A 22477-nucleotide genomic window follows, 5' to 3' on the forward strand; every position below is an offset into this window, starting at 1 on the left:
CAATTCGGGAGTGTGTGTTTAACCCATGCTTTCACTGATGGAAAAAAGTCATAAGTTGCCTTTGGGTAAACAAAATCACCAGTTAATCATCAGGGGTTTCCTTTTTTTTTAAGGTATTTGTCATAGGGTGCATGCTCTCACCAGAGACAGAGACAGAGAGAGGAAAAGTGTGAGAACTCAAACCCCAGGGCCATATGGCCATGCCACACTCCCTTCTCCACTCTCTTCCTGGATCTTTGGGCACACATATCCACAGTTGGCCTTGTGGGATCCAGCCGCCTTAACCCCATGCCACCGGCTGGTCTGGGCTTACTAAAAGTTCCAGTGGGTGCAGGTCGGTTGTCTGGATGATGTGCTTTGTTGCTGCATCCCAGACTGTCATTAGCTCCCAAAGTTGGAGTTCTGACGGGGGGTGCGGCCATCCTAATGTTCCCACTCATGAGACTCATGGCTTCAGGGGAAGATCTTCGCTTCTCTTCCCAGTGGACCTGAGAAAGGGGCAGCTTCTAGATGGGACCCAGCCTTTCGCCCCCACTGGGCTTTGCAGCGTCCTTCTGAGGGGGAGGCAGGACATTCACAGTTCGGGGCAGCTTCTCCGCGTCAGCCCCCTGCCTCTCACGCCAGGCTCGTGGAAGCTGGGCTCATCCTCTTATAAGAGGACGCCAAGCAGAGAGGCGTACAGTAAAGGGGGGTAAACATTCTTTGAAACGAATTTATCAATTGAACGCAGCGTGGTGGTGTTGGGTTACCAGGTCAACAGCCAGCAGTCACATTCCTCAGTTGTTTGATGGCTGAAATGCATTAACAAACAGCCAGAAAGCCCTTCCGATTAATCACGTTGATAAGGTTATTTTGTAGTGTGCCACAAGCCCTTTTAGTTCAGTCTGCTTGGACCGCAGCCCACTCGGGTGAAGCGTCTTCACTTATCTGCAGACGCACGGATGAGAAGGCTGATGAGAAGGCTCCTGGGCCTGGCGTTCCTCTGTGCCGCCCCGCAGTTATCAATGCTGCGGCTGCTGTTCTCCTGCAGTTGGTGCCTTTCTTGAAATGAAGGAGTTTTCTTTTTTTTCTTTTCTTTTCTTTCTTTCTTTCTTTCTTTCTTTCTTTCTTTCTTTCTTTCTTTCTTTCTTTCTTTCTTTCTTTCTTTCTTTCTTTCTTTTTTGAGAGGTTTTTGCTATAGGGCATGCGCTCGTCAGAGAGACGGAGGGAAACAGAGAGACAGAAAGCGAGAAATCACCCCCCAGGGGGGTTGGCCATACCACAATCCCTTCTCCTCCATTCTCCTCTCGGGATCTTGGGCACGCACGCACACACGCCCAGCGTGAGTTTAGGCCACCGGGTCAGGGATTCGAATCAAGGTCGACTACATGGGAGTCCAGTGACAGCCATTACGCTAACTGCTGGTCCCGAAATGAAGGAGGTGTTTGCGGGTGGGGGTATTAGGTAAGTCAGGATGCGGCCCAGAAGCAATGTCAGGAAAAGTAGATGCTATTGTGAGCTAAACCTGAAAACCTTGTCTTTTTTATTTTTTAACTTGCCAGAGTCCATGTGTGCTTGCTGGGGTGGGAATGAGGGGGTGGGGTGGGGGGGAGAGCGAGTGAGAAAGCACCTCCCCTCCATGGGGAATGGTCACTGCAATCCCACCTTCTCTGTTTACCTCTCCTTTTGGGATTTGGGTGTCCACACATGCCCAGTGTGTTCTTCAAGCTGCTGGGACCTGAATGCGTTATCAGCCACGTGGGATCCAGTGTCTTTACCATCTGGCCCAACATCGTCCTTATTGCCAGGAATAGAAGTATCTGGAAACATTCATAATCACGGTGGTGAATGCGTGTCTTTTAGAGGCAAAGGAAGGTGAAGATGCACTTCTCTCAGAAAAAGTGGAAATGTTCTGGATCCAGGTGGTGCAGTAGTAACACAACTGGATCCACATGGAAGAGGTTCTGGGTTCATATCCCGGAGCCTCCTTGAGCACACTGGTACATGCATGCGTACCTGTTGTGGGCTGGCTTGGCGTGGATCGCGGCGTGAAGACCCTGTTAGGAGTGTCTGCCCGTCTCTGTGTTTTTCTCCCTCTCTCTGTTTCTCTCTCAGGAAAGGGATAATGAACTGTTTAGAAAGTGGAAACGCTCTAGATCCAGGTTTCTCACCTGGCACTGTTGACAGGCAGGTGTGGGTCACAGTTGGTTGTGGTGCTGTCCCCGTGCATCGTGGGGGTTCAGCCTCCACGTGGTGGATGCCGGTAGCACCACTCCCCCCATGCAGCTGTGGCAGGCAAAAAGCTCTGTAGATATTGCCGGACAGTTCCTGGGGAGCACGGCGGCCCCCAGCTGAGAGCCGCTGTTGTAGACGGATTGTTCTCATCCACATAACTGATCATGGCTCTGCGGATCCCTTCCCTTCACGTCACTGAGGACGCAATTCGGTGGTTGGCTCTCTCCCGGGCCTTCTCCAGGGCTGCCCCTTCGCCTGCCTCCACGTTGAGACCGGTGGTCTCTGCTGGCTGCGCCTCTTCCTTTCTGTTCTTCCTTCTTCTGACACAGAACCTGTTCACTCTGAGCGGTCGTTTAATAATGGCTTGCTAATTAACCAGGGAATTCTTTCTCCCTTATGTCTGGGATGTCCTAGAGGCAAAATTCTCTAAATCATCCAGAAATAAAATGAATGTATATTTTTTAAAATTCAAGTAGACATCTTGGCCTGGTTGCTGTGGCATGGTAGTAACCAGGCGCTCTGTAAAGCAGACTCCGCGCAGCGACTGGGCTCTAAGCCCTCGGCTGGCTTGAGAACACACCTGTGCCCGGGGCCCTGAGGAGCTGGAGGACTGGGGAGAGGGCATCGTAGTACAAGGAGACCCTGTCGAGGGTTCCAGGGTGACTCTCTTGCTCTGTCTCGCGCAGGTGTGCACACATAGGTGCTCTCAATCATAAAACAAAAACAAAAACAAACAAAAAACAGGTGTCTAAATGAAAGCAATTTAAATCCAAGAGGCGGCAGGAAGAAGGGGCAGACCTACTGAATGAAAATAGCTCACATCCATTCAGTACCTAGTGGGTGCAATGTGCATTACCTTACTTAATTTACATTAAGTAAATGATTACCGTTTCTCAGATGAGGAAATAGAGGCTGAGTGGAGTGATGTATCAAGTCCCTAGTGCTGAGCTATTGGCTTGAGGGTTTGAACTAGGCAGCCTGCCCTGGGCGAGTTCTCAGCTCCTGCTCACGTAGCCACCTCCTGTCCTGATCGGGTGGGCGGAGGGCCACTCACTGCATGAGGCCAGGGGCCCAGGAGGTGACTTTTCAGGAGCTGAAGGAACAACTCGCTGAGTTCTAGAGGCCCCGGGCTCTCAGTGTCTAGGTCTATGCAAATCTTCAAGTGAATGTGGTCCTGTTTCTTCGTTTCCATCTGTCTTAGTGAAACTGCCTCTGCTTAGCGGTGTGGAGTATTGCTTTCCCAGTTTAGAAAGCTAATTTATAAAGGCAGCTGAAGTGAAGAATATGGTTCCAGAGGGCACCCCGGCTAGCAGGTGCTGGAGGACTAGGTGGGGGCAGGGAATGTAGGGCTGAAGAATTAAGAAATAAGTTGAACCTTTGACCTTTAAAGAACTTGGAGGAAAAGAAATGTACAGACATGGGTCAAAAGTCTTGACAATGCCTATCTCTTTCCTGTCCCTTACCCTGTTGTATTTATGTATTTTTTTAAATTGCTAGTAAGCACATGCACTCACCAGAGAGAGACAGAGAGACAGAGAAACAAAGGGAGAGGGAGAAAGCACCTTTTAAAGCACCAAGATTTCTTCTCCATTTCTTCATCCTTTTGGGATTTGGGGCATGCACACACGCGCGCGCGTACACACACACACACACACGCACACACACACACGTACCTGGTATTTTTTGTTTTATTTTTAAAATTTGCTATGAGGTATATGCGCTTATTGGAAAGAGACAGAGAGAGAGAGAGAATGGGAGAGAAAAGTGAGAAAGCACTTATGGAGGGGATGACTGTGTCTCAATCTCCTCTTCCATTCTCCTCTTAGGACTTTAGGAACACTTGCACGCATGCAGTATGTTTTTCAAGTTTCCAGATCTGGGACTTGAACTACACAGTTGGCCATGTGAGATCCAGCTACCTTAATAACCATGCCACATAGCTGGCTCTTGTGTGTTCATTAACTCACCAGGGCCAGGTTTCGAACCATGGTTGGCCATGTGGGATCCAGCTCCCTTAACCACCAGGCCATGGACAGGCACCCTACACCCTGTTTTGCTCATTTTCTGTTTCTAATTAAGAATGACAAAGATATAGTTTCCAACTTTATGGTAGAAAATCTTCCTCGTGCCCTTCTGTACAACCAATGTAAACATTTTATGGGAGGAAAGTTAGAAACGAGAATGAAAATATAATCCATGGGGCCAGCAGATGACATGGTGGTTAAGGCACTGGACTCCCACATGGTCGACCATGGTTGGAGTCCCAGACCTGGTGGTTTGAAAATCACATCAGGTGTGTGTACGCATGTGCTTGCGTGTGTGCCCAAAGTCCCTAGAGGAGAATGGAGGAGATGGGATTGTGGCATGGTTATACCCTCTGGGGTGTGATTTCTCACTTTCCTCTCACCACCTCTCTCTATTGCAAAAACCTTAAAAAATATATATATATAAAATATAAAACTGCTGGGTGCATGTGTGCAGTGCCCAAGGTCTCAGGACAATGGAGGAGAAGGAATTGTAGCATGGCCATCCCCCTGGGGGCGATTTCTCATTTTCCTCTAACTCTCTCTCTCTCTGTATCTCTCTCTCCTGTGAACACACGTGACATATGGCAAAAACCTTAAAATGTATATACATACATGTATATGCATATATATTCCACAGTCCCATCATGGCAAAATTCACCATTTACACGTGGTAGACTATATTCTTACAGGTCATAAAGAAAGTCTCCAAGCAGTGACTGTCTGAGCCAGCTGTAGGAAAGGAATGGCAAGGCCGCGGTGAAGGTCAGACTGAACACCCTCAGCTCCCCGTGCTGGCTGCCCTCACTGCTGTAGTCAGCCTCGTACATTTTGCAATGAGCTGACTGTCAGGTTCTAAAGATGGGGCCCTCATGAGGGCCCTCCGCCACCACTGACCATAGGTATCACCTCTACTTTGCTCTAACCCGTCCCCCCCACACACCCTAAGCCTAGAGCAAGGCCTCTCAAGGGCCTCCAGCAGCCCTGCACCTGACCTGGAAAAGCCCTCCAGGAGCCAACCACCTGCGGGTGCTGGAACCATCCTCTGGGCGACCTGCCGTGGTTATGTTCCTAGAGTCAAGGCTTTAGAAGACTCAGAACTCTGGAGTTCTCTCTGGAAACCACTAGGCCTTCGGCAGCCCACACTGCTGGAAGGCATCCGAAAGCTGAAGTCAAAAAAATCCCTGGGGAGGCTTTCACTTGGGTTGAAATTTGTCATCAGTCTGTATTCTACTCTACTGCTGCATAACCCAATGTGTGCATGCACATGTGTGTACGCGAGTACGTGTGTTTGTGATGTGTGGCCTAGTTAGTTTTTCCTCTGAAGGAAACATGACTTTTTGATTTTTTTTAAGAGAGATTTTTGTTGTAGGGCACATGCGCTCGCCAGAGAGACAGAAAGTGAGAAATCACTCCCTGGGGGGATGGCCACACTGCAATCCTCCTTCATTCTCCTCTCAGGATTTTGGGCATGCATGCACATGTTCCCAGTGCGAGTTTTATGTCGCCGGGTCCAGGACTTGAACCACAGCCGACTATGTGGGAGTCCAGTGATGTACCATTACAACTACCTGCTGGCCCTGATTTTTAAGTTTTTTTTTTAAGTTTTTATTTATTATTACTATTATTCAATTTTGACCAGAGAGAGAGGGAGAGTAAGAAAGTAAGCCTTCAGGTCTTGGACTTGAACCATGGTAAGCCATGTAGAATCCAGCATCTCAACCACTATGCCACCTATTGGTCCCTTGATTTGTTTTTAATAGAAAATCCATCAACACAGCAAAAGAACATTACGGTGGAAATTGTCTTCTTCTAATCTATTTTTAAGTCTCTCAGTTCCTTCCTGAGAGGCAGCTACTGCCACTGATTTCTTGTGTACCCTTCTGGAGAGATCCTATGTGTATGCATACTTGTCCCTTCTCAGGGTATTGTTTCAAGCCCTCAGGGCCTGGATTCAAACTCAGTCAGCCATGTGGGACCCATCTCCCTTAACCACTAAGCTATAGGGCCAGCTTAAAAGCATCTATGAAAAATGTCATGGGTCCACGCATGTAGAAGCAATATTACAGTGAATTTCTATATGTACATCACCTTGGTTTATCAATTGTCAAGATTTTCCACATTTACATGATTTTTCTCATAATTTTTTTTTCTAGCCTTCTGCATCACATAAACATTAGCTAGCATTTATTGACTGTTTATTATGTGCCAGTAACTGTGCACAGTGTTTCTTAAATAGATAGTCTTTTAATCTTCTCAACAACCCTGCTAAGTGGGCATTATTAGCTCTATTTTAGTGAGGAGGAAAATGACACAGTTATGTCCTTTGTGTGGAGCAGGTAGAAGCTGCGGATTCTGAAGCTCATGGTCACAACTACCAAACATTGTGGATTTAATCAAATACATGTCTCTTTCCACTTGCCCTTTCTTCTTTGTACCTATAGACGTTTGACCATTTAAAGCTTTTTATTTAGTATTATTAATAGTTTTTTTAACCATAGGCATGTGCACTCACGAGAGAGAGAGAGAGAGAGAAAGTGAGAAATCATCCCCCCTGGGTCGGGGAGGGATGGCCACACCACGACCCCTTCCCCTCCTGAGGTTTTTAACATGCATGCACATGTGCCTTACAAGATTTTCAACTCACTGGGTCCAGGACTTGAACCACAGTTGGCCATGTGGGAGTCCAGAGCCTTAACCATGATGCCACCTGCTAGTCCCTGTGTAAAGCATTTTTATTGTGCCTAAGCTGTAAGGTAAATGCTTGATATCCTCTGAAAGGAACACAACAATTGGCTTTATTATTCTCCTATGAAAAAATAAATGCAGCAACATATATTTATTGAACCCCTTTTAATTTATTAAGTACTCTGTTAACAGCTGGGGCCATGATAGTGAGCAAAATGAATGTTGTCCCTGTTCTCATGGAGCAAAGGAGAGTCCGATCTTCTAATACTCATTCAGCTAGTTTGAGGTTGAATCCATCCTATACAAATACAATGATGGCTTTTCAACGGAGGCTGTGGGTTCAGAGTGAGAGAAGTAAGATGGAGAAGCTGATGTACACGGTTCAGAACAGGAAAATCCATTGTTCAGAGGTTCTCCTCTGGCACGCTCTTCAACATCTTTCTTGTCCTTTATTTCATGTCTATCCTGTTTTCCTCTCTGAGAGGACAGAAGAAGGGAGAGATTCAGAATTAAAAATCCCTCTGGCAGCTAAGTAGGGCTGCTGTGTATAGTTGCACAGGTTGTATACTGCACAGACGCCTGGGCCGGGAGCAGGTGGGAGTTGAAATCCGCCCTGCTGGGGCCCTAGCCTGGGGCTCTGTTAGCCCTGAGGAAGGGGCTTCTTTATCCTTCTGCCACTCTTCCCACTGCAGACCCACAGTAGCCAGGCTCTGTGGGCTCCTGTGGACTACAGAGGTGTCACATGAACTCAAAGTGGCTCTCTTGGTAGAAGTGAGCAACGGATGAAAGGGAGATCAAGGAACTGCCGGGTTGAACTGAAATTTTGGGTTAAGAGAAATTTACCTTTTGTGCCCTCCAGTCTGCTGTTGACTCAGTTGATAGAATTCAAAGTGCTTGAAAGTTTTTTTTAAAAAATTTTAATTTGATTTAATTTTTCATTCATTTTACTTTAATTTCTCCAGAGAGAGAGAGAGAGAAAGAGAGAGAGAGTGAGAAAGCAAGCCACCAGATCCGGGACTTGAACCGTGGTTGGCCATGTGGGAGTGTCCAGAGCCTTAACCACCACACCACCTGCTGGTCCCAAAGTGCCTGAAAGTTTTGGTGATGGCAAGAATGTGTTGGTTCAGCCAAGGCAAAATGCGTGATGGTTAAAAGCATATGCTTTATACGATTTATAAAATACATACAGTGCCTTAGGAGGTTGCCTACCAGCATGTAACTGGGAAGAAGGGGAAGAATTGGTACCGGTTTCAGGTGGTTTATTTCTTAGACTTCATTTCTCCTCCTCCTCCTCTCTTCTTCTTGCTATAGGGTGCGTGTGTCCTGGAGAGAGACTGAGAGAGGGAAAATGAGAAATCAGCCCCCAGGAAGGATGACCACACCACAATTCCTTTTGTTTCAGTTTCCTCTCGGGATTTTGGGCACACACACATGTGTCTGGCGTGATTTTCAGGGTGCTAGTCCAGGACTCAAACCACACAGTTGGCCATGTGGGATCCAGCGCCTTAACCTCCACACCACCTGCTGGCCTCTAGATGTCATTTCTTGAATTAAGTTGATCATCGTATCATAATGATGAAGAAAATAATAATGCCTGCATGCCTCCTTGTAAATAAACCCGGGGAATTTCCATATGGAACATGTCTACTGTTTTATCACGTGTACAACACCTTCCATGTCCTGAGGCAGACATGTGCAGGGGGTCTACTGAGGACCGTGCATGCATTCCTTTATCTCATCGTCTCATAAAGCAGGCATTGTTATCTCTGTCATACGGAGGGACACTGGCTCGAGTCCCCTGAGGTCACAAAGCAGAGAAGTGACAAAACAAGGACTTGAACTCCTTCCTCTGTGTTTGGCACCCAAACCCACACACACAACTACCATCTTACATATGTCTGTTTTGGGAGGAGGCACCTGTTCAGTCAGGTCTCTACCTTGGCCTGAGCACCTGCCACACACATCTCAGACTTCTATTAAAATATTTTTAGTCTCCTCAGAGTTGGGATCTTCCTCCTTTCCTGCTGCCCTCATAACTCATAATTAAAGGCCAGGAGTCCTCCTTGGGCAACGCGGCTAACCGACCATTCTTTCTCTGCTAGTGTAACCAGCACACACACTCGTGTCACAACCCCAACCACACACGGCCTTTTATCTCTGCCAGTTTCATTGCTCAGCAGAGGCATTGACGTAAGAATATAGAAAATCTCACAAGGATTTTTATCTTTGAATCTCCCCTACTTGTCTATAGAGAGGACAGTAACTTAAAAGAACGAAGATAAGAAAGTCGTGTGTAACGGAGTTTGTGTGTGGTGGGGGGGATCAAAGAAACTGCAGTTTAACAGGATGAAGAATGTAATTCTGTGGGGAACTGGGGCAAGACATGGTGGCCCTGAGAGAGGCTTTTCATGGTTCTGAGATCACAAGTTTGATTAGGAGTTGACTAATTATTTGGGTTCAAGTAAGATCGTTGGTGTGCCGTTCCTGGTTAGCATGGTATTATATTTCACCTTTTTTTTTTTTTTTTTTTAAATAAAGGATTTTTGCCTTAGGGTACATGTATTGGCCAGAGAGAGAGAGATAGACAAAGAGGAAAAGTGAAAAATTATCCTCTGGGGCGGGGGGGAAGGATGGCCACGCTGCAGTTCCTTCTCTTCCATTTTCCTCTTGGAATCTTGAGCATGCATGCACGTGCCCAGCATGATTTTCAAGCTATCCGGTCTGGGGCTCAAATCATGGTGGGCCATGTGGGAGTTGAGTGACATAACTGCTATGCCATCTGCTGGCCCCTGTATTTCATCTTTTAATCTAAGGATCCTGTAGCTTTTATATGACAAAGTCACCAACCTCAGGGTAACAATAACTCCGATTTATTTTGCACTTACTCTTTACTGTTCTTTTTAAAGATTTTTTTGTATTATTTATTCACTTTTATTTATTCATTCATTTATTTTAATTTGACCAAAGAGAGACACAGAGAGAAAGAGAAGGAAAGTGAGGAAGCAAGCCACCAGGTCCGGGACTCAAACTGTGATTGGCCATGTGGGGGTGTCCAGTGCCTTAACCACCACACCATCTGCTGGTCCCTCCTTTTTATTTTAAAAGTTTTTTTGTAACTTTTTTTTAAAAAAGAATTATTTATTTATTTAATTCCATTTGTTATTATTGTTTTTTAATTTGACCAGGCAAAGACAGAGAGAGAGAGAGAATGGAAAGCGAGTAAAGCAAGCTGCCAGGTCCAGGACTCGAATCGTGGTCGGCCATGTGGAATCCAGTGTCTTTAATCACCACGCCACTTGCCTGTCTCACACTTTACTGCTTCAAGCATTTTATGGACCTTCTTTCACTGACTCCTCACAACCACGATGTGAGAGAGGTACTAACCTTACAGGCATTTTTTAGATGATAAGACAGAGGCTCACAGAGGGTAGAACACTGTACTTGTGTAGGATGAAGACGTCTAGGGATCAAATGTCCGACATGAGGACTATAGTTAGCAGTATTGTGTTGTACACTGGCATTTGCCAAAAGAGTGGATTTTAGGTACTCTCACCACACACATGTACACACAAGACAAGGGCACCCTTAGGGTGGTGTGTTGATCTGCTTCTGCAGTAATCACTCCATTGTGTGTCTACATCAAGATGGGATTTTATAGCCGCCTCACTGTCCGGCCTCATTACTTAAATCTTTTCTTTCTCTCCCTTTCTCCTTCCCTTCCTTCTTTTCTTCACTCCTTACTTCTTTCCTCTCTTCTTTAATGAATTTTTTTTTTTTTGGAGAGGTTTTCGCTATAGGGCGCGTGCGCTCGCCAGACAGACAGAGAGAGACATAGAGACAGAAAGCGAGAAATCACCCCCCAGGGGGGATGGTCATGCCGCAATCCCTTCTCCTCCATTCTCCTCTTGGGATCTTGGGCACACACGCACACGCGCCCGGAGTGAGTTTTAAGCCACCAGGTCTGGGACGCGAACTGTGGTCGACTACGTGGGAGCCCAGCGACATAGCCATTAACTAACTGCTGGTTCCCTCCTCTTTAATAAATTTTGTTGAACAACTTCTATAATTCTGTGTGCTGGAACAAAAGAGTTGTGATTTCTGCCCTTAAATAATTACGCAAATATGTGGGCCAGCAGACGGTGTGGTGATTAAGGTGCTAGATTCCCACATAGCTCACAGCTGTTTGAGCCCTGGACCTGGAGGCTTGAAAATCACACCATGTATGTGCATGCATACCCAAAATCCTAGGAAGAGAGTGGAGAAGAAGGGATTGCAGCATGACCACCCCCCAGGGGGTGATTTCTCATTCCCTCTCACTGTCTCTCTAGAAGTGCATGTGCCCTATGATAGAAACCTGAAACAAAACAAAAACAAAACTATAAATATATAATTATGAATCAAACAGTCTAAGCACAGTGAAAGGAAATACAGGGACCAATGAGAGCAGGTAACAGAAGGACCAGATCTGGTCTGGGGAGGCTTCTGTGAAGAGCTGAGGTCAGAACTGAGACTAGAAGGATGGGCAGGAGTTTCTTAGGCAAAAGTGAGTGAGAAGAAGAAATGGAATATGTAAAGGCCTAAGGCTGTAGAAAGCATGGCACTTTTGAGGAACTGAAAATAGTCCCTTGTGACTGAAATACCAAGAACAAAGAAAAAAGTAGCTGAAGAGGTAGAGGGGCCTGGATAATGCTGGGCCCTGTGATCAGTTTATACCAGGGATTTGGGTCTTGATCCTAAAAACAATGGTAAGTCTCTGAAGATTCTAAACCGTAGGGGCGACATGTCTAGGTTTGAGTTTGAAAACCCAAGTGCTGTTCTAACTACGTGGCCTACAATGGATTGAAGATGTGTGGCTGGAGTTGATTTGGAGAATCCAGCTAGAATCCCAGATATCCAAGATGGTGGGTGAGGTGAGAGAGGACGAAAGCCTGGAGGAAGGGGTAGCGTGAAGATGGAGGGAAGTTGTGCAATCTGATTAGCTAGAAGGTAAAATCTGCTGGACCTGGTGATGGATTAGGCATAGGGGGCGATAAATGGGCGATTTCAAGGTGGACTTTAGATCCCACTTGCAGAACTGGATGACTGGATGGAGACAGGAGCGGTGTGCTCTGAGAAAGGAAACCTGGGTGGGGGATCTGAGTTGGGTGAGGGCCTTACGAGGAATTCCTGTTGAATGTATTTCTTGAGAGGAGCCTGGACACCCTGTGGGTATGTGAGCAGGTGAGTGGGCAGGTGAGTGGAGGTCCAGTGCTCAGAGGAGAGGTCTGGATAGGAGGCATCAGCACAGGTGATGAAGTCATGGATCATGAGGTCATTTAGGGAGAGAAAATGGTGTAAAAAGAAGGGGGCTTAGGACTAAGCTGGTATCAGGATGAATTGTCTCCTTCCCATCCTCAGGAAGCTGATGGCTTGGTAGAGCTGGGCACGGGTGTGATTACAGTACAGTCAGAAAAGTTATGTTTTACCAATACCATAAGTGAGGTTTTCAGAGGGGGGAACTGTCTGTGGAAGGGATCAATGGGGTGGGATTGGCTTCTAGGCAGAGAATTACTAGACGAAGGGTTTGTTTTGCCTTTTTTTTTTTTTTTTCATGTGGTCCACACACTCCTGGAGAGGAGAGAGACAGAAAGCTACAGAGGGAAGGAAAGTGAGAAATCACCCCCCAGGGTAAATGGCCATGACTCAATCCCTTCTCCTCTTGGGATTTTGGGCACACACACACACCTGACCAGCATGATTTTTTCAAGCCACGAGGTCTGGGATTGAAACTGCGGTCAGCCACGTGGGAGTCCAGCACCTTAACCAGCATACCACCTGCTGGCCCCTAAACAAAGAGTTTAAAAGCTCAAAATTCAGGACACAATGGAGGATCTTCAAGGTTTTCCGTCTACCTAGCAATGAGGTATAAGTAGAGGAGTCATTTGAAAGGTGGGTTGGAGCAAGACAGAAGTGGCTGTAAATGCCAGGCTGAGGGGCTAGTCCAGAGCCTGCTACAGCACAGGATTCACGAGCACTGACACAGAGGCACTACGGCAGCCACTCACGGGCCCCCCCCCCAGCCACTCACGCCATGGAATGGAGTTGAATCGACCCTGGTGTCTTCTGATATGTTGTTCCATCAGCAAGTGGCTGGAAATTCTGAGAAGCTGCTAGGCAATGCACACAACGTATAAGCTGCTGGGATTCTTGAAGTTGGTGTAAAACTGGCAGAAGAGATAGGAGGTCTGAGAGGTTCATAGGGGTTGACTTTTGCTAGTGAATTAGAATTTTCAAATGAAGATTTATTATGAGAACCTCTAACATAATGATTATTTTGAGGAGCAGCTGCTTTATATTGCTCTGAAAACTTGGGGTCACTTTCATGTGTATGACTCAGTTCAGAGTGGATGCCATAGTATGTAAACATGGTGGAGGGAGAGCAGAATGGGGTTCTGCCATAACTCTTTAATGCCTGGTGTTCTTCTTCTTCTTCTTTTTTTTTTAAAGACATTTTTGTTATAGGGGTGTGCACTTGCTAGAGAGACAGAAAATGAGAAATCAACCCCCCCTCAGGTGGAATGGCCATGCAGCAATCCCTTCTCCTCCATTCTCCTCTTGGCGTTTTGGGTGCACACACGCACCCGGCGTGAGTTTTAAGCTGCTGGGTCCGGGTCCAAGACTTGAACTGTAGTCAACCTCGTGGGAGTCCAGTGATGTAACCATCATACCATCTGCTGGTGTCTAAATGCTGGTATTCTAAGAGAAAAGAAAGAGGGTGTTACGTGCATTTCTTAGTCTCTCTCCAAGAAAGGACTTGGTGTTCAGTCAGGAGGGGCTCAATTAGCTGCAACATCACATCCACCACAGCTTTCTAGCTAAGGCTATGCTCTCTGGGTGGCCCGTGGTCAACGACCAAGGATGGCGATGGAGCTGCCCAATGCGAGATTCTCAAATTGAGCAATCTTTTTCCCAAAGCTCAACGTTGAGTTGGCTGAGACTTGGTCAGATCTGTATCAGGATCTGATTTTCTCCCTGTTCAACCTGCTGCCTCCTCCTTTGGCTTTTCACAAGTGTGTCACCTACCTGTAGACCTTTTACACTCTTAACTCTATCTTGGCATGTTGGAGTAAGAACGGTGGAGAAGGCAAGTGGTCATGGGAACCAGTCAAAAACCTCGTGGGCAAGCCTTTAAGATCATCTAGCCCAGGTCTTGAGAGAGAAAACATTATCCCTGGATAGGGATCCTTGCTTTAGAAACTTATTTTGGAAGAAATTTCTGAACTGCTTGTATATTATATTATAGCCCAAGGGGCTGGTGGAAGTTTGGCTGTCATTTTGTAGATAGGACATTAGTGTCAAGGCTCTCCCAGAACTCAGAGCAACAGCATAAACGGGCTCACAAGACGGGCTCCTCAGAGCAGCATCAGAGTCATGTTTGCTGTTGTGCTGGCCTCATGCTGGACGGTCTCACTGTGCACTGTTGCCATTTACTGGGGGTAACAGAGCTTCTCCAGTAAGGGAGAGCATACCGCAGTGGCTAAGCACTCTGGAGGCAAATGGGCTTGGGTTTGAACCTTGCTGTGCTAAAAACTTTGTGACACTGGCAAGTTATTTAAACTATTTGTCTTTCCATTTCTTCATTGAGAAGATAGAGATGATAATATTGGGTGCTGGAAAAATCATGATGTAGTTCTCTGCTTTTCTATGCAAAAGTACATCATGATTTTTCTGACAAACCCCAATATAAGTCCCCTTAGATTTGCTGGGAGGATTTTACAAAAGCTCATTCTTGGTGCTTCCCTTTCTCTCTCTCTATGGTCAAATAAAAAAATAAAAATAAATGAACAAGTAATTGCTTAAAAAAAGGCTCATTCTTATAAAGTGGTCAGTATCATACATGATCATGTAATCTATAAGATCAGGGAAAGCTCCTGTGAGCAGTAGAAACAGACTCAGGAAAAGGATGGATCAAAAGGACAGTGGGCAGCTCCCAGAATCCCCAGAGAGACTGAAGACGCAGCTCAGAAAACAGATAGAACAAGGGCCACAGCCAGGGTCATAGTCAAAATCAGGCCATCAGAGCAGCCTATTGAAGATGCTGCTGTTGCCACCATTGATCACTGGATACTTTGGTGTGTCCCACTGCCTCTAGCACAGTCATTCCCAGGGAAGTACCCCAGATACTGATCCTGACCATGTCACCATTGCTGTTTGGCAATATGGTATGGCTGTCCTTACCATGACCAGCCCAGCCATCGGAATGGCGTCTCTGTCATCCTTGACTTCTTCTCTTGTTCTCTCTCTTCTCTTCCTCCTTTACTTCCCCTTTCCTCTCCTCTCCTCCCTCTTTTTATCCATCTATAGCTCTATCATTCTTTCAAATTTTATCAATCTTTATATCTTTTCTCCTTCATCCTTTTCCCCCTCCACTGGCTACCTGTCCTTGTCAAATAACTGTACTGAATCTTGCTCATTAAGAAAAGATGCATAACCCAATGATCTCTCTTTAACTTCTTTTCTATTCTTTTCTTTCCTCCCTCAAACTGTTGGAGATTGTTTTTATTCCTCACTTCAATATGACTTCCACATCTTCTACTCTGCTGCATCTGCTCTTCCAAGGATTGCCAATGACCTCTTCATTGCTTGACCAGGGTCACTTTTCTGTCCCTTTGCCTGACCTCCTGAGAATATTTATTTTGTTCACCATGATCTACCTTTGAAAATCTTTCCCGTTTTTGGCTGTTGATGCTACATTTTTTGTGGCTTTCCTCCTTTCCTGGACCTTACTCATGGTAGGCTTTTCATTCTTCATATACCTTCTTTATCGATTTTCTAGGGCTTCCATAAAAAAGTTGTATAAACTATGTGGCTTAAATAACAGAAATTTATGTCTCACTATATACAAAATCAACCTAAATTGGATTATAGACCTACATGTAAGACCTGAAACTACTAGAAGAAATCATAGAGTAAATGCTTCAGGACATTGGTATGGGCAAGGAGTTTTTGAATGAGACCTCAAAAGCATGTGCAAAAAGAGCAGAAGTAGACAAATGGGATTATATTAAACTTCTGCCCAGCAAAGGAAATAATCCACAAGGCGAAGAGACAACCTGTAGAATGGGAGAAAATATTTGCAAAACTCTACATCTAAGAAGGATTAATAACCAGAATATCAAAGGAATCCAAAGAATTAAACAACGATAACAATAAATAAATAAAAAATGTAAAAATTCCAGTTTGAAAATGGGCACATGATCTGAATAGACATTTCTCAAAAAAGGACATACAAATGGTCAATAAGTACATGAAAAAATGTTCAACATCACTAATCATCAGGGAAATGCAAATCAAAACCACAATGAGATATCATCTCACCTCAGAATGGTTATCATCAAAAAGACAAAAAATAACAAATGCTAGTGAGGATGCGGAGAAAGAGGAACTCTTTTTTTTTCATCATACAAATTAGTTTTTAATGTGTGAGATAAGAATTTTTTAAGTCACAATCATGGCTAAATTCACCATTAAATACAAGGTTCCAAGTAGCTGCTCCGGTTGTCTACACCTTGAACTACTCTTCCTTTCAGTAAGTCCTTATGCTAATTCCATCATAATGAGAAAGGGCAACTCTTTTACACCATCAATGAATGTAAATTAGTATACTCATCATGGAAAACAGTATGGCGTTTCCTCAGAAAACTAAAAATAGAACTGCCATATGATCCAGCAGTCCCATGACTAAGCATATACACCAAGGATTGGAAATACTATGTTGAAGAGCCATCTGAACTCCCATGTTTTTTGCAGCCCTATTTATGATAGCCAAGATATGGTATCAACCTAAGTGTCTATCAACAGATAAATGGATAAAGAAAATGTGGACTATATACAATTGAATACATTCAGCTATTAGAAAGAATGAAATCCTGGGACCAGCAGTTAGTGTAATGGCTATGTCGCTGAACTCCCATGTAGTTGACCATGGTTCAAGACCCGATTCTGGTGGCTTAAACTCATGCCGGGCATGTGTGCGTGCCCAAGATCCTAAGAGGAGAATGGAGGAGAAGGGATTGCGGCGTGGCCATCCTCCCTGGGGGATGATTTCTCGCTTTCTGTCTCTCTCTGTCTTTTTGGCGAGCAGACATGCCCTATAGCAAAAACCTCTCCTAAATAAATAAATAAACAAACAAACAAACAAACAAACAAATATGGAAAAAAAAAGGAATCCTGTCATTGTAGGCAACATGGACAAGCTTGGGGAATATTATTTAAGCAAAATAAGTCAGGAGCAAACAGAAAAATCACTTGTCCTCACATATGTGGACACTAAAAAGATTTCTTTCATAGAAGGAGAGAATACAATCATGGTTACTAGAGGCTGGGCAGGATAGAGTGGAAAGTGGAGCGTAAGGATAGAAGGACGCTGGTTAACACGTATGGAATTACAGTGAAATTAGAGGAATAAGCTCCAGTGCTGTTTATAGTACAGTAGGGTGATGGCAGTTAACAATAATTTACTGTGTGTATCAAGATAGCTAAGAGAGAAGATTTTGGAAGCTTCCAATACAAAGTAATGATGACTGTTTGAGATGATGAAATATTAATTATCCCAATTTGGTCATTAATGTTGCAGACATATTCTGAAAAATCTTACTGTAACCCATAAACATGTACAATTGTTATGTGCTGATTTTAAAATCCTTTAAAACTTTTGTCCTATTTTGTCTTAATTGTGTTTTTGAAATTATGAATGAAGCTGAGCATTTTAAAACTGTATACTTAAACAAATTATGGTAGAGAATGTGCACATGCACAGGGGCTGCAGGGGGAGAAGAGAGACAGAGATGAGTCCTCCATGGGACTTAGTCATGCCGTGATCCTCTTCCTCCAGCCCTCCAGCTGTCGGGATCCTCGAAACATGAGCACGTGCCTGGCACATTTCAGGAAGACATGGATGGGGACTCAAACCCTGGTTAGCATGTGGCTTTCAGCAGTCCAATGTGCTACCAGAGAGGGTGGACCTACATACTGTTTTTGTTGTTGTTTTTTGTTTGTTTGTGTGTGTGTTTGCTAGAAGGTATGTGGGCTTGCCGGATAGAGGGGGTGGGGAGAGGGGTAAAGCACCCGCCTCCCAACAATGGGGCATGGTCATGCCTCTATCCCATCTCCTCCACTTCTCCATCCTGTTGGAATTTTGAACATGTATATTTTTTCAAGCTACCAGGACTGTGATTTGAGCCACAGTTGACCATGTGGGATCCAAGTCCCTTAACCACTAGACTGCAGGGCAGCCTTACAACTAAGAATTCTTAAATTGCTCCTATGCCTTAGAATAAACACTCTGAAAAAAAGAATTATTTTATTTAACTTTATCCATTCATTTATCTAAGTTTGACCAGAGAGGGACAGAGTGTTTATGTGTGTGTGTGTGTGTGTGTGTGTGTGTGTGTGTGTGTGTGAGAGAGAGAGAGAGAGAGAGAGAGAGAGAGAGAGAAGGAAAGTGAGAAAGCAAGCGGCCAGCTCTGGAACTCAAACTGTGGTCAGCCATGTGGGAATCCAGCACCCTTAACCACAACGCCACCTGCTGGCCCCAGAATAAACCCTTAATAAACCAAGAATCAAAGCCAGCACTACTCTAAAACAATGACGTGTGACCCACAAGTGCAAGTCACCTATATAGCTTTAGATCTTTCAATAGCCACATTCAAAAAGTGAAAAGAAACAGATTAATTTAAATAATAAGTTTTAAGCTAATATATGGAAAATATTATTTCAATATGTGATCAATGTAAAATTATTGACATATATTACTCAAAAAAATTTTTGTTCTAAATCATCTTAATCCATTACTAGGCATCAGTGGTAGAGATTCTAGTTGACAATAAATCTAGAGTGAGATATAGGCATTTAATTTTCATTTTGATTTTTGGTTTACAAATAATCATTGTACATCTTTGTGGGGTTGGCATTTATTTTTAAGAGATATACCCAGATGATTTCAAAGCTGTTTGTACCACATTTTGAGAAATACTCTTCTATGTTCTGAAAACATGTTTAAATAGCAAGCCATCAGAATAAGTAGCTTATCAATATCTATCTATCTGTCTATCTATCTATCTATCTATCTATCTATTTATTTATTTATTTAAGGATTTGTCATAGAGTGTGTGTGCTTGCGAGAGACAGAGAGAAGGTGAGAAATCACCCCCTGGGGGGATGGCTACACCACAGTCCCTTCTCCTCTACTCTCCTCCTGGGATTTTGGGCACGCACACACACATGCTCAGTGTGAGTTTCAAGCAGCCAGGTCCAGGACTGGAATCACAGTTGACCCTGTGGGAGTCCAGTGTCTCAGCCACCATGCCACCCTCTAGTCCCCCTCTAACTTTTTATATTAAAGAAAAAGGTCATAATCCAGTATATAGTTCACAATTACAGTGAACCCCAACCTGACTCGCCACATTTTAGGTGCTGCATATTTACGTACGGCGCCTGTCCTGGCCAGCAGAGAGAAAAGTGGTGAAGAAGTTTGTCACAGCTACTGCGCAGCTGGCTGAGGAGGGCACACCGTACCTTGCCCACGTTTCTGAGGCAAAGTTCAGTGCTGCTCAGAGGGGAGGTCCTCAACTGAGGTTTATTTTTCTAATTGAGTTATTTTTATTTTTCAATGGAATGTTCATACTTGTTTTGTGTAGATATGGTCAAAATACCACAATGTAGCCATGAATCATGTGGTTAGTCATGAAACAAAAAACAATTCATACATTTGACTTTGTTTTTTCAGAAATGAGAGATGTTTTGAGAATGTGTTATCGTAAGATTTGCCAAAATTTTTTGATTGCACAATAGCTTTTTTTTTTTTTTTTGCCTCTTCCTTTTGGACAATGGTCGGGTTGATGAAGCTTTTGCGATAGGTAGCAGCAGATACATCGACAGAGTTTGGGAAAGCAAAAACAATTTCATGCGAACAAAAGCCCTTAGGGAAACGACCATCCCCTGAGAGTGTTCGAAATCAGTGATAGGATGCATTAGGTCTTCAGCAGACACTGAGCTTGGGGCAGCTGACGGCACTCTGAATATCATATGCAGCATCAGCAGCATCAGCATCGGACTCCCTGACAGACATTTCCGAAGAGGATTTACATTTCAATTAGTTGTTCAAAACCTACCCTTACAATTGGTCCTTTAGGCAACTGTGAATCCCACTTCTAATTCTAATGCTCCCAAAGCCACTGATTTAGGGAAGGAAAAAAGTGTTCTACAAAGTGATGCAGGTGATTTATGATATAATACGAGAAAGAACTCTTTTCAATAAAATAATATTCATGTTCCATCCAAACATGGAGGCCCTAACACATTGGAAATGGAATTGGGACCAGCCAGTGGTGTAGCGGTTAAGGCGACTGGATCCCACATGGCCAATGGTACAGTTTGAGTCTGGACCCTTCAGCTTGAAAAACACACTTGGGCATGTGTGTGTGTGTGTGTGTGTGTGTGTGTGTGTGTGGCCGAAATCCTGAAAGGAGAAAAGAGAAGAAGGGATTGTGGTGTGGCCATCATCTACCACCCTCCCCACCCCCACGGGGCATGTTTTCTCTTTTTTTTTCTCTCTCTGGTACTGGTGAATGCATGGACCCTATAGCAAACTTATAAACAAACAAACAAATGAATAATGGAATTGAATACCGGCTCTACAAATCCTTATAGACCAACTGGTTCAGTCTAATCCATTCATCTGACAAAACTGGAATGCAGACTCAGAGATTTGCTTACGATCTCATGATCTAGAATCCAGATTTTCTTTTTCAGTTCATTTACTTATTTGAGGCAGATAGATAGATGAGGGGAGAGAGAGAGAGAAGAATCTTTGGCCGGGTCTTACCCTGCCAAGGTCCTGTGCCACGTCAGGATCCTCCTGTCCCAGCCTCTCAGCGATGACTCCGGGCACGGGGCACCGCCCACTCCTGTTGGGTGGGCTGTGGGTGGACCGGGCCCCCCTTGTGGCCTCAGCCTCTGAGCGGCTGGGTAGTAGCACGTGCAAATGCACCTGTGCCTAGGACCAGATTCTCCCATGCACGGTCCTCCTTTGTAAGAACTGTAACCAACATTTACTGAGCACTTGGTAGGTGCTAGGCTTTAGAAATTTCAATAAATTTAAACAATTCACAAAATCTTTGAAACAGAGATTATTTCAAATTTAGAGGAAGAAAAGCATCAGTCTTCTCTAACGATTCTTCTATTGATATTTTAGTTGCTTGCTTTCTTTTTTTTGGGGGGTGGAGTGGGAAAATAACTTTATTTTACTGGGGAGCAGGCAGGCGTCCAGGCTCAGAACTTCTGGAACTGCTTCTTGGTGCCAGTGAGCTTGGTGACCTGGAGCACATTGAAGCACACAGTCTTGCTCAAGGACCGGGTCACTCGCCTACCGTGACAATGTCGCCAATCTGGACATCCCTGATGCAGGGGAACAGGTGCACATAGACATATTCTTGTGGCGCTTCTTAAAGCAATTGTACTTGCACATGTAGAGGAGGTGGTCCCGGCGGATGGCAGTGGTTCTCTGTGAGTTCGTCTTGGTCACCACACCAGACAGGATCCGTCCTCGAATGGACATGTTACCGGTGAAGGGACATTTCTTGTCAATGTAGGTACCCTTGATGGCCTCTTTGGGAGTCTTGAAGCCCAGACCGATGTCCTTGTAGTATCTGGGGAGCTTCTTGCCCGGCCCTCCCAGCAGGAGCCTCTGCTTGTTTTGGAAGATGGTCAGCTGCTTTTGGTCAGCACGCTCGGTCTAAATGTCCGCCATCTTCCCGGCCGCCTGAAAGAAAGGCTATTTTAGTTGCTTTCTTAAACAGAAGTGGCTGACGCACGAGTCATTCTCCACTTCCAGACTCGAAGTCTGCAAAGGGCTCCTGGGTATACTCCATTAGGCCGTGTTTGGAAAGCTAAAACAAGCACTCACTTATTCACAGCAGGAACCCGACATACTTCTGTTGAGGTTGCAGAGAGATTTGGAAAGCACAGCTTTCCCCCCTTCCCCCTTTCCCCGTCCTTAGTTTGTGCACTAATTATTCCTTTCCTCTTCCCCTTCCCTCCTTCCCTCCCTCCCTGTCACCCTACTATGGAAAACGAGGTATAAGGTCATTTTCTGTAGGGATCTCAAGCTCTTGATTTGTCTTGGACACACAGAATGGTGGAAGGTGCGAGGGCCTCAGGAGTCACCTGGGCAGTGGGGGCCAAGGGAGGTGAAGGAGTTTGTCTGAGGTAACCCAGTGCAATCCTGCAGTGATGGGAAGGCTACCACAAAGCAGACGCCCCATAGTCCCTCGTGGAACTTTCAGGACAGCAAAGACAGGCTCAGCCTTGGTGGCAGCATTTGAAAAATCACATGACCATCCGTGGGTTCGGATCCTGAGTCAACCGGAAACACGCTGGGTGTGTGCATGCAGGATCCTGACTGGCTGGAGGGCTGGGAAGAGTGGTCACAGCATGAAGATCCTGTCGGAGATGTTGGGCTCTCTCTCTCTTTTTCCCCCTCATGCACATATGCATAGTCATATTCTCATGTA

At 45.0% G+C, this 22477-nt stretch overlaps 1 pseudogene; it reads right to left on the reverse strand.

Moving 5' to 3' along the window:
* Window positions 1–21184: 21184 nt before the first annotated feature.
* On the reverse strand, window positions 21185–21714 carry LOC102492679 (40S ribosomal protein S11-like; annotated as a pseudogene).
* Between the last annotated feature and the right edge of the window lie 763 nt (window positions 21715–22477).

This window comes from Tupaia chinensis, unplaced genomic scaffold (assembly GCF_000334495.1).
Source record: "Tupaia chinensis unplaced genomic scaffold, TupChi_1.0 Scaffold000217_1, whole genome shotgun sequence".
In the NCBI taxonomy this organism is placed as follows: domain Eukaryota; kingdom Metazoa; phylum Chordata; class Mammalia; order Scandentia; family Tupaiidae; genus Tupaia; species Tupaia belangeri.